Below are 10,802 nucleotides of genomic sequence, written 5' to 3'. Positions count from 1 at the left end.
TTTAGAAAGCAGTTTCTTCTTCATTTTCTTAGTTGATGCTCACAAGTCTAAGGGAGTAAGCAGACTGATTTCAGTCAAGAACTAAATCTTGAATACCTACTAATGTGCAAGGCATGATTCCAAGTGCTTAAAATTCAGATAAAGATCCCTGGCCTTCAAGGAGCCTACATTCTTGTGGTACTTCATTCTTTATTTACTTACCTTCCTAAACACAGGAAGTTTGACAGAGGGGATGAATGCATTGTTAGGGGCTTGGTTTGAACAAAGAAAGCCTAGTCTTTATTATTTAATGAAAATGATATTACACAAAATTGTATCCTTTTCCCAGTCTCCCTAAATTATATTGAAAACAGGAAGGTTCCTCATTTTGGAAAAATATTGGATACAGCACGATACCCACACAAAAGTCTGTTTACAAGCATTTTGTACATTTTTGCATCCTATAGTAATTTTGAAATTATATCAAGATGGAGGAAAGGGAGAAAAAAGCCCTTAAAGGTTTAGACTTTTCATTAAGTTAAATTGTTTTGAAAGAAACAGCCTGACATCATATCAACAGTCGGGCAGCGTTTCCTTAATTCTAAAACAAATGGGAGAGGAGATGTTCACCTCCATCAAGATGTCCAAAGTTAGGCAGGCACTTGTCTGCACGTCTCTTCTATGTCCTCTGGCTCACAGCTCTTTTTGTTGGGAACAGTGCCTGAATGCCTTCAGCATCTCTAGTTACTGGCAGAGTGTCTAGCAAATATATTAGGTTCTTAAAGTTGGGTTCAACCAGTGAATGGGGAATGAACCCAGCACCAAATGAGAAGCTAGAATCCTACAAAGTTTTGAGGGGAACATATTATCTGTGTGGTTCAACTGGACTGGATTCTCAGCTCTGGATTTGCCAGGAAGTACCCATCCTACCCTCTAAAACTCTTCTCACCTGTCAAAGGTAAAGTAATATATTTTTCTCAAAAGTTTACTTTGATTTTTACTGGACAATACATATTCATTACACTTGCCAGATAATAATAATGCAATAAAATGTAATGCCCTTTTACTTTCTTATTCTACTGTCTTCCAGATTCTTAATTTCAGTTCTGTACAAAACCTAATCGCCCTAAATATTTCTAAATGCAATGATAGTATGATCCTTGGAAATTTGTTGTTACCTTTTACTATATTCTCTTTGGTCTTTATTGACACATGCATAATCTCTAGTCAAAAGAAAAATAGCGTAAGAACTGGTTGTTTAAAAAAAAAAAAGGCAGAAATTCTGTACTGTCACTGCTACCAGGCTGAGGAAGCCGTGTGCACTTGGCCATGACAACATCACCTGCCGTGATACTAGCAGAGTAGCGTCTCCATGGAGGATGGCCTGGGGGAAGCGATGCACATCAGCTGGCAAAACTCTGGGTTAAGGGATACAGGACTGGAAAACTCTTTTAGTTCCAAGACATGAGGATGGACACAGCCTATTACTCTTTTTTTTTTTTTTTAATACTTTCCCATTTGTTGAGGAAGTAGCCTGCAGGAGAGTTAAGCAGCTTCAACTATTTTTAGGCCTCTGACCCTCTTTAGAAAGCCAGAGCTAAATTCAGTCCTCTGTTACACCCACTCAACTCCCACCGGCTTCAGCGCCGGCCACAGGAGAACCCGCTCAACAGTTAAAAGAGTTCAGTATGCTCTTAGGACTCTTTGGTCCAGATAGACTGACCACTGGATCATCCAGCCTCCGGAAAGCCATCCAGACTCAGGAGAGCAGAAGCCACAGGTTCCCACTCTGCAAACACCCCTCTCCACTCCCAAGGATTCTCATACAACTGGCTGAAACTCCTGGCTTTTTTGGTTGGTTTGGTTGGTTGTTCTTGCTGTTTTTCTGTTTTTACAACCCAGGCAGTGGGAGGGGTGGGGAGAGAGAAGAAGTTCCTTTTGAAAATGGCAGTCTATCTTGGAATTGTTTAAAAATTAGAATCTCATCTACACAAGCCCAGATTTGAAGAACTGTAGTATGAAGGCTAAATTAAACTTTTCCCTCCAACTAGCATGGGGTAATTACAACCAGAGATCACGTGAAGTTCACTGCTATTGAACACAACACAGTTTGTGACAGTAAATAGCAGTACAGTGGGGGTAAAAAACATTTTTAAATAAGAGGTCCCATGTCTGAGTTGTGGGGTGAGTGGAGAGCATTTGGCATCTCCAGTGACTCTAACAGTGGGGCTGTCATATTCCATGGAAAGGACACTTCTTCTCCCCACACCCTTTCTAATCCTTCCTTCTTAAAGGAACACTCAGCAAGATAATGAATCCTTTAAATGTTACATCTTCTGTCCTGCATTATTGTGGTTCAGAAACTCTTCACATCAAACAGTCATCAGGACTATTACAAAGTGGGCTTATAAGAGAGGGGCTGAAAAGGAGCTGTGTGAAAAGAAGTGGAAAATTAAAGCTGAAGCAGTCGAAGAAAGGGCTTAATTTACTGGCATGTACAGTATGCAAATGAGATTACTCTCAGCTTAACTGCATCATTTATGTCCATAATAACGGCATCATCATTACAGGGCTCAAATTAAATTACACCATAATTAGCATATCAAAGTGATTGGTTAAAGTTTAAAACAAATACCCAATTTTGTTAATGAACAGCTGTAATTGTCATGTACACTTCAGTGAAAACTCTCTAAACAAATATATGTTTTAGAAGAGTGGAAGATTTTTTTTTTTTCTTTTCCGGCAGACAGGTCTGTAGCAGAGGTAAATTACCTAAAAAGAATGACATGGACTATTCTATTAATGTTAATATATGCTGATAATTTTCAAGTAATAGAGCATTCTATCAAAACAAGGCTTCGCTTATACTCAGACACCTTCCCTGCTCCTGAATGGGACACACCGCCAGAAACCTGTTTCCTCTCACAGCCATTATACAAACGCTGGGGTGACCTGTCTCCAACAAGCAAAGGACATGTTCAATAACATGCTATCACCAAACCCCCTGCTTACTGAAAAGACATCCGTGTTCAAATCTCGCCGAGTCAAAGCTGATTTTCTCCGCATTCCAATCAAAAGACAGCAGAGTGACAGAGCCAGAAAACTTGCTGAATTTATGGTGCAGACCAGAACACGCCTAAGCTGATGACCTGATAACCTGAAGGCAAAAGGCCTTCAGCTCCATGTCCCCCCCATCGAAGCACAGTTACACTGAAGCAGATCCAAATGTGCAGCTGCACCAGGGAAGTTTCTGTTCTTCCATCATTAAAATAAATCAGAAGGTGCAGCTAGCTATTTTGTTAGTGTTAACTGAAACGAACATGCATGCACATTTTAGATATGCAAAACTATACACAAATAATAAGCTTGTTTTTCAACCTTTTTGTTATAATAATTTCATGTCAGAAGAATTTCTACACAAAAATCAATAACCTTGAGGCTCACATGTTAAAAGAAAGCTCTCTGCCTAAGATTCTCCCCATTTCTTAATGACGGACCCCATATGTTCTCCGATTTATCTGTATGGGTAACCATCCACTGTGATACACAACAAGGCAAGCCAAAATATGTTTTTCCCAAAAAGGAAAAAAAAAAGCACTTTCAAATATACTTAACAAGCAAATTGAATGTCTTATTAAAATCGTATTATCTAAACAGTGTTCAAAAATTTAAAGAAAGTAGCTTTTCATTTTATTCATCGAGGAATCCATTAAAGCTTAGGCTCTGAAGTAGTATGTAAATTATGTGCCTTTCAAGGTAGAGCTAGGGCAAATTCACTCCATCAACTAATGATGAACCTCATTATGTGCAGGGAGGATTCATAATGAGGAAAGAGCCACCGCCATTCCATGTTCTAACATAAATCCCTGTAAAATTTGAATATCTCCCCGTCTAATTAAAGGCTACTAATTCCAATCACCCCCTTCATGGCCCCAAAGTAAAAATAAACCTCTTTAAAAGCACAGACTACAGTTATATTTCTAAAACAGCCCTCGATTCTGTTTGGACTCAGAACCTTCCACTCAGATATGTTTTACGACAAGCATAATTAGCAGCTTTCTAAGATACAAACTTTGAGGCTGTTCGAGCTCATTTTAGTTAAATGCACTGGATTTCTATTTTTCAAAGAGCGTCACCTTGACGGGGCTACAGTGCATGCACAGAGATGATCCACAGCCAAGAAACCAGCAGGAATGTGCGAGCAGTATAATAATGTAAAATAAAATTCTTAGCACTCGAGTTCCGTGCTGAAGCGGAGATGCTCAGAAAAAGCCAAGCAATCGTGGCATGAACCCGAGATTGCATTTGGACGGGGATGTATTCAGATCTGCTTGGGAACAACGTACTTGATTCTGGAACAAACTGCTCACTTTTAATGCAGTTTGAACTAATGAACAAGTACAGCCCAGCCTCTCACAAGCCAGAGAACTATTTCCTCTTCTAATCACCGACTCTGATTTTTTTTTAAACTGAAAACTATAGAATGCAAACCCAACACTGCCAAACATATTTATTATGATTAATAGCCTGTAATATCCCTCACCAAGGCTTAATTTGCTCTTGTTTTCCATTATGAATCTGCACAGTCTATTCCAGTCCCTTTTCAGGTGGAGATGAATTTCCTGTGGTCTGTACTCTATTGTATTGCCACCCAGCAAGGCACAATTAGTTAAAAACAGCCAACCTCCACCTCTACAGCCTCCACAGAGCACCAGATTACGCAAAATGAGAGAACACAATCATTGAGAAATAAGTGAAGGTGTCCAGGGAATTAAAGCAATTAAACCAAAAAAAAAGAGAAAAAGTACTTATGCCAGTCACCCAAACACACCTTTACATTAAAATTCCAAAGAAAAGAAAGAAAGAAAGAAAACTCTAGTTCCTTTCTTTAATGTTGATAAACTGGATATAGTAGCTAACCAGAAAACCTTATCTGCTGTCATAGATTCAAGCATCCCCAAGAGTCTGAACCCCGATTTGGTAATGCAATGTATACACATCAAGGACATCAAATGTAGAATTTCAGGAGCTACGGAGTCCATTCTAAGCGAAGATGCTGCTGCTTCTTTAAGTTCCATAAAAATAAACTCCACTACATAAAAGCTGCCACAGTGCGTGCTCTCTCGTCCCTCGGCTCCAGGCATGATCTCCCCGCCACCCCCCTTTTAGGTCAGCCACTCATGCATTAGGAAGACATCCCTCCCAAAATAACTTGGCCCACCCCCGAAGCACAGAGTTAAGCAACCTACCTTTGTTCTGGAGTTGCAGATAATAACAGACAAGCCTCAAGACCATGAGGATTTGGGAAAGCAGGGGAGTTGAAGGAGAAAAAAGGGGGGAAGAAGAAGAAGAAAGAAACAGCACAAGTAGAGAAGAATTGGAAGAAACAACGGGAAACAGTTCCTGGTGAAACTGTTGTGGCTGCCACAGGATCGGGGTGTCCTCACCAGTGTTTACACCCGTGAGTACACCTCTGCTCCATCTCACCCACAACTGGTGGCATTTTTTTTTCTGGAATCCATGCATGACAATTAAAAGCAACTGCACCTCTCTGTTGGGAGGGGGACCACAAAAGACCTCCGCAATATTTCTTTACAATGTCTATATCACTGATGAGCATTAGTTTGAGTGACAAAGGTCCCAGGCTAAATCAACATTCTTACCTTAATGTTCCTAGTAAAAGGCTCCAGGAAACATAACTCATGAGACATGTATGCAAAGATATGTCTCAAGGAATTAATCCAGAGCCCTCAGATGAAGTGAGGAGAAAAAAAAAAAAGGTGGGGGGGGGCAGAAAAAAGAAAATGCGGTGGCTTGTTTCCAAACAAATGCAGCTCAGCCTGGGCAGCGAAAGCATAAAAACAGGTTTGCATATACAGAGCTCAGTGGCAGAAGCGAGAGTTCTGTAGGATTTATTTGACACTTATTTTCCGGGAAGCCTTTTGTGGAGTTGTACCGTTTGTTTCTTATTGTCTGGGAGGCAGTGAGGAGCTTTCTCCCGGAGGGGGCCTCTCAACCCCGGGCCTGGCCGCCTCCGACAGGGAGGTGACCATATTAGGCTGTGTATGGTAAAGTAAACAATAACAGAGTTGCAATGAAATGGAATTTTTTTCCCCAGCTAATGGTGTTGGGGTCAGTCCTGTCTTTTTAGTCATTCTCACTAATTCTGTATCCTAGTGCAAACAGGCCCTCCTCCTCCTCTTTTTTTTTAAGTGTTAGATGTTTCCAAATATCTGACTGTAAATTCGTTGAGAATGTTTGCAATGTAAGAAAAAGCTTTTAACATCCAAATAAAGATCCTGCCAGTTTAATCATTGAAGGGGATGTGAATTTTCAAGCCCTTGCAGAAATCCAAGCCTCCTTTCCTCACTCCTCCCATGCCCCCCACCCTAATCTTTCTCCCAAGGTTAAAATTACTTGGTCATTGAAAAGTACCTTCTAAATAAATCAGATTTTTAAAGAAAGAGACCGTTACCTTCATAAAAATTCCACAGTCACATACTGTGTTACTGAGTGAGGAGTCTTAACCGTTCATGCGCCTGAAAATTTATTACCTGGAATTTCTAGGATGGTTACTTTTACATGATAAAGCTCTTTCCCACCTTCTCCAACCCTCCTCCCCAAAGGGAAAAAGCAGGCAAAAAATACTGTGGTCAAGTCATCCTACAGAAATTAGCTAATCAAAATGAAAAATATCAGATATGAGTCCCCAAGATGTTACACATTTTAAAAAAGTTCTGCACACCTAAAGACAACAATAAAAAGTATGGCTGCTCTCTGGCCATTGTCAGTCAGTATGAGATTCCCACCCCCTTCCCAAGCAGCGAGGGAAACCTCCCGCTCCAAGGTCAGGGCAGGCTGAGGAGGACAGCCTCACAGATGAGGATCCCGAGAGTGGGTCTGGAGAGGGGGCAGCAGCTGAGAGCCAGCCTGGCCCCAACGCAGAGCGAGCTTCCACGTCTTTATCCTGGAGGTGAGAGCCATGGCGTTTCTTAAAAGCGGTTTTCCTTAAGAGAGCTGCCAAAAACGAGGGTGTTTACAGAGTGGCCAGCCCTCAGTGTACACGGAGAGGAAGAGAGGCACCCCGCTGCTGACTGCAAGAACCCCAGAAACCACCCGGGCCAAACAAGAGGTGTGAGAGGTAGGGCACAGGCCAGGGAAGAAATGGTACATGCAATCTGGGCTGCAAGTCGGCTGATGGAGCAAGTAAAATGTACATGGCTCTGGTGAGACTTCCAGAGCTCAGAAAAAGAGTGCTTCCCCAGCCTGGAGCCCCTGGGCTGGCCTCTGAACTGCTTTGCTCCTTATCAGATCCATATCACCCAGAAACTTAAAACCCCTGCAACTCATGTTTTATTAAAACATGTTTAGCATTCTTCTTAAAGATAGGTTTTAACCCCAAATACCCATGAAATTAAATCTCCTATGCCACTTATCTGCACTGCTGGGCAAAAACTAAAGTTGAGCTAAACAGAGAGATAGTAAAATCAATAAATCACACAGAACAAGTAGCAGTTCAAAAGTTCAAAGATATGATGGCCAGTTCAATGCGTCTTAGCACTCACCCAATAATAACTCGTCTCTGTCACTCCTCATAGTATAGACAATTTCATCGGCATCATTTTCATTAGGCTGTCTCATGGAAAATTGCTAGCTATTTATGTATACGCTAAAATAAATTAGCCATTTCATCGAGCAGTGTGATTCTTATAAAATACATTAACACAATACTCGATTTTCCAGTTGGAGTAAATAAATAAATCAATAAATTCAATACAGTGTGATTCTTTTATTGTGGCGCTACAGTTCTCAGCATAAGTGTTTTTATTGGGTTTATTTGTTTCAATAAAAATTGAAATGGGCCACTGATCTCCACACTGGCATCTTAAAAAAAAGAAAAGAAAATCTATCCAATATTTGGGAAAGTGTTGTGTGGAACACTCAAACTTATAATGGTATTCAAAAATCATTTTCATTATGATGATTAATCCACAAATCAATTTTGATGGGGAATTTCACAAAGGGAAAGGGGGAATTCTGCCAGGTGTGTGCCTCTTGTGGAACGTCTCTGCTGCAGCCCCAAGTCTGGGGCGGGGGACGGGAGGAGGTTTTTGAGAGACAGCAGTGCTTCGCTGAGCTGCGACCTTCTGCCTCCAGCGTGCCTCCTCCCTGGACGGGGAGAAACGACAGCGGGACAAGTGCCAGATGGCCTCTTCTGTCACACCTTACGAAATGCCATTGATTGTGGCTCGGAGAAGGCCATTTACTGCAGCCTCTGGGGGAAAGATGGGGGTATCATGACTGCAAGAAAGAAGAGAGAGGTATGCTGATGCTGTAAATGAAATCAGGCCCTGGACCTGCAAGCAACTCTGGAAGTGACATGGAGACACCACAAGGCATGAGATTTTCCCTGAGTCACCAGCATCGTTGAAATCAAAGGGGATCACAGTTGGGGAGATGCTAGTCTTTGTCTGCCCAACATCCACGCCGCTCTTCCTCTTAACACTAGCCTGACTTTTCTTGGGAGAGACACCCCATTCCCCACTCTCAGTCCCTGTGGTGCACAGAAGGTAGATGCATCTCCCACCTCCGGAGGGTGGAGCCAGAAACCAGGTCTGACCAATCAGCATGTTCTGCTCTGTCAGTCACACTGAGTGGCTGATGGATGGACATGTGCCAAAGGAGAACCATACTCAACTACTAGTATTCTGTAGGAAATAATATTCTATAGGAACTACTGTTCTTTTGCTAGGTTTTCCAAGGCGTTAAGGACATGGATTGGCTTGCCCCCACAAAGAGAAAGCTGGCTAAAAGGGACACAGCAATTCAGAGGTGGGCACAACAGCAGGACAGAGTCCTAACAAAGCCCAGAGGGAGCCATCCTACTTCTGAACTTGATCACATGAAAGTGAAAGTTGCCTGGTCGTGTCTGACTCTTTGCAACCCCATGGACTACAGAGTCCATGGGATTCTCCAGGTCAGAATACTGGAGTGGGTAGCTGTTCCCTTCTCTAAGGGATCTTCCCAACCCAGGGATCGAACCCAGGTCTCCCGAATTGCAAGCGGATTCTTTACCAACTGAGTCACCAGGGAACATGAACTAATGAAATTCCCAAATTTGCTCAGCTAGTTGGCTTTGGGTTATCTGCAGGTACAATACAGGAATTCAAAATATATATGCTTTCTACATGTAGTTCACCAACTCTACAATATGCCTTACCTTTTATGGGAAAGCAAGCCAACTAAAACACACACACACAAAACAGTAAGTTCCCAGAGCTAACCCTCAATCTGTACACCTCCTTCCTACATTCTATGTAACCAGGTCATCAGCTATGTTTTCTTTTCTGCTAACACTAGAAAGAGTTAGGAGAATAAATCACAACAAACAATTGGAAACAACTCAAGTTGATCTCAAAGCAATCTACACTACAGGTCTAAAGCAATCTGGTATGCAAGCTTACATAGACTTAATAAACCTTCTTCTCTAGGTCTTTGGTAGTGGTGGTGGTGGTTCAGGTCAGATGGACCAACCCATCAGTTTAGGTGAACAGCCTGTGAGCTCACACAGCAGACGGCACATCTTCTGATCAGACTCAAGGACAAGGGATGAGATGCAGTCTTTCATCCTGACAGAATTTGTGATGGGAGGCAGAGGCAGGGTACAGTGGTTCTTAGTCGTGCGTGCGTGCGTGCCTGCTCAGTCACTCAGTCGTATCTGATTCTCTGTGGTCCCATGGACTGTGTAGCCTGGCAGGCTCCTCTGTCCATGGGATTTCCCAGGGAAGAATACTGGGGTGGGTTGCCATTTCCTTCTCCAGGGGATCTTCCCAATCCAGGGATCAAACTCACATCTCCAGTATCTCCTGCACTGGTAGGTGGATTCTTTACCACTGCACCACCTGGCAAGCCCCGGTCCTTAGTCACTGATCATAAATAACGAGGGAGGAGGTCAGGAAGAATCAAGGGCTATGTGGGTCCTTGAAGACAGGCCAACACAAACTCACTAGCCCTAAAACTTTCTGAATCTCTTTGCAGCATACTATCACTAGTATAAAAATTTCTAGCAATTTGACCAGTTAGTCTTACCTTCAGCCTGTCAAAGTTTGAGTCCATTGGAGAAAAAATAAAATTACTCAAGAAGACATAAATATTCTAATAAGGCACGTGTTACTGCTAAAGTTCTTTGAATGATATCGATAGAAGGGAAGGAACAGTGACAAATACATTAATCATCCTTTAGTTATATTCCCATATTGCTTCTTTAATCGTTATAAAAACTGCCACTTATTGAGTAACTAACTGAAGTAGATGACATTGTATTTGTCATCTACTTTGGAATTCTTACAATATTTTCCCCATTTCACAGGTATGACAAACTGAGACTCGTGTTAAATAGCTTACATAAGGTCACAAAATGAGTAACAGGGAAAGTGAGATTTCAAGTCAGCTTAGTCAGCATGCAAAACCCATGCGCTGCTTTTTTCTTGTCTCCTCCTCTTTCCTCATTTCCAAGAGTTTAATTTTCACAATACCACACCATTAAACCTGAAATTCCTAATGGCTAATATCAACTCCAAGTCTAGAAGAAGAGATAACCAGTTAAAACACAATGTGCTTTAAACTGTACCACATTTTAGAAAGGAAACAGCCGTAAGTCAAGAATGATAAAATAAGAGTGGGGTCTGAGGGAATGTATTTAAATGAGGTGAACAGGATAAGTGACATTTAAGTCAAGGTAGAAGGGGCGAGGTCCAGCCTGCATGCCTGGCTTTTAGCCCTGGCTCCAGCCAAGAAGACTGGAAAACCACAGTCATGATTTC

General features: G+C 41.9%; 1 protein-coding gene across 24 annotated transcripts in view; it reads right to left on the bottom strand.

Annotated features, from left to right (window-relative positions):
- Positions 1-10,802, bottom strand: part of FOXP1 (forkhead box P1) — a 627,940-nt gene that overhangs the window by 286,363 nt on the left and 330,775 nt on the right. The window lies entirely within an intron of this gene.

Source organism: Bos taurus, chromosome 22, assembly GCF_002263795.3.
Source record: "Bos taurus isolate L1 Dominette 01449 registration number 42190680 breed Hereford chromosome 22, ARS-UCD2.0, whole genome shotgun sequence".
Taxonomy (NCBI): Eukaryota; Metazoa; Chordata; class Mammalia; order Artiodactyla; family Bovidae; genus Bos; species Bos taurus.
This window is presented reverse-complemented; position numbering and strand designations above follow the sequence as displayed.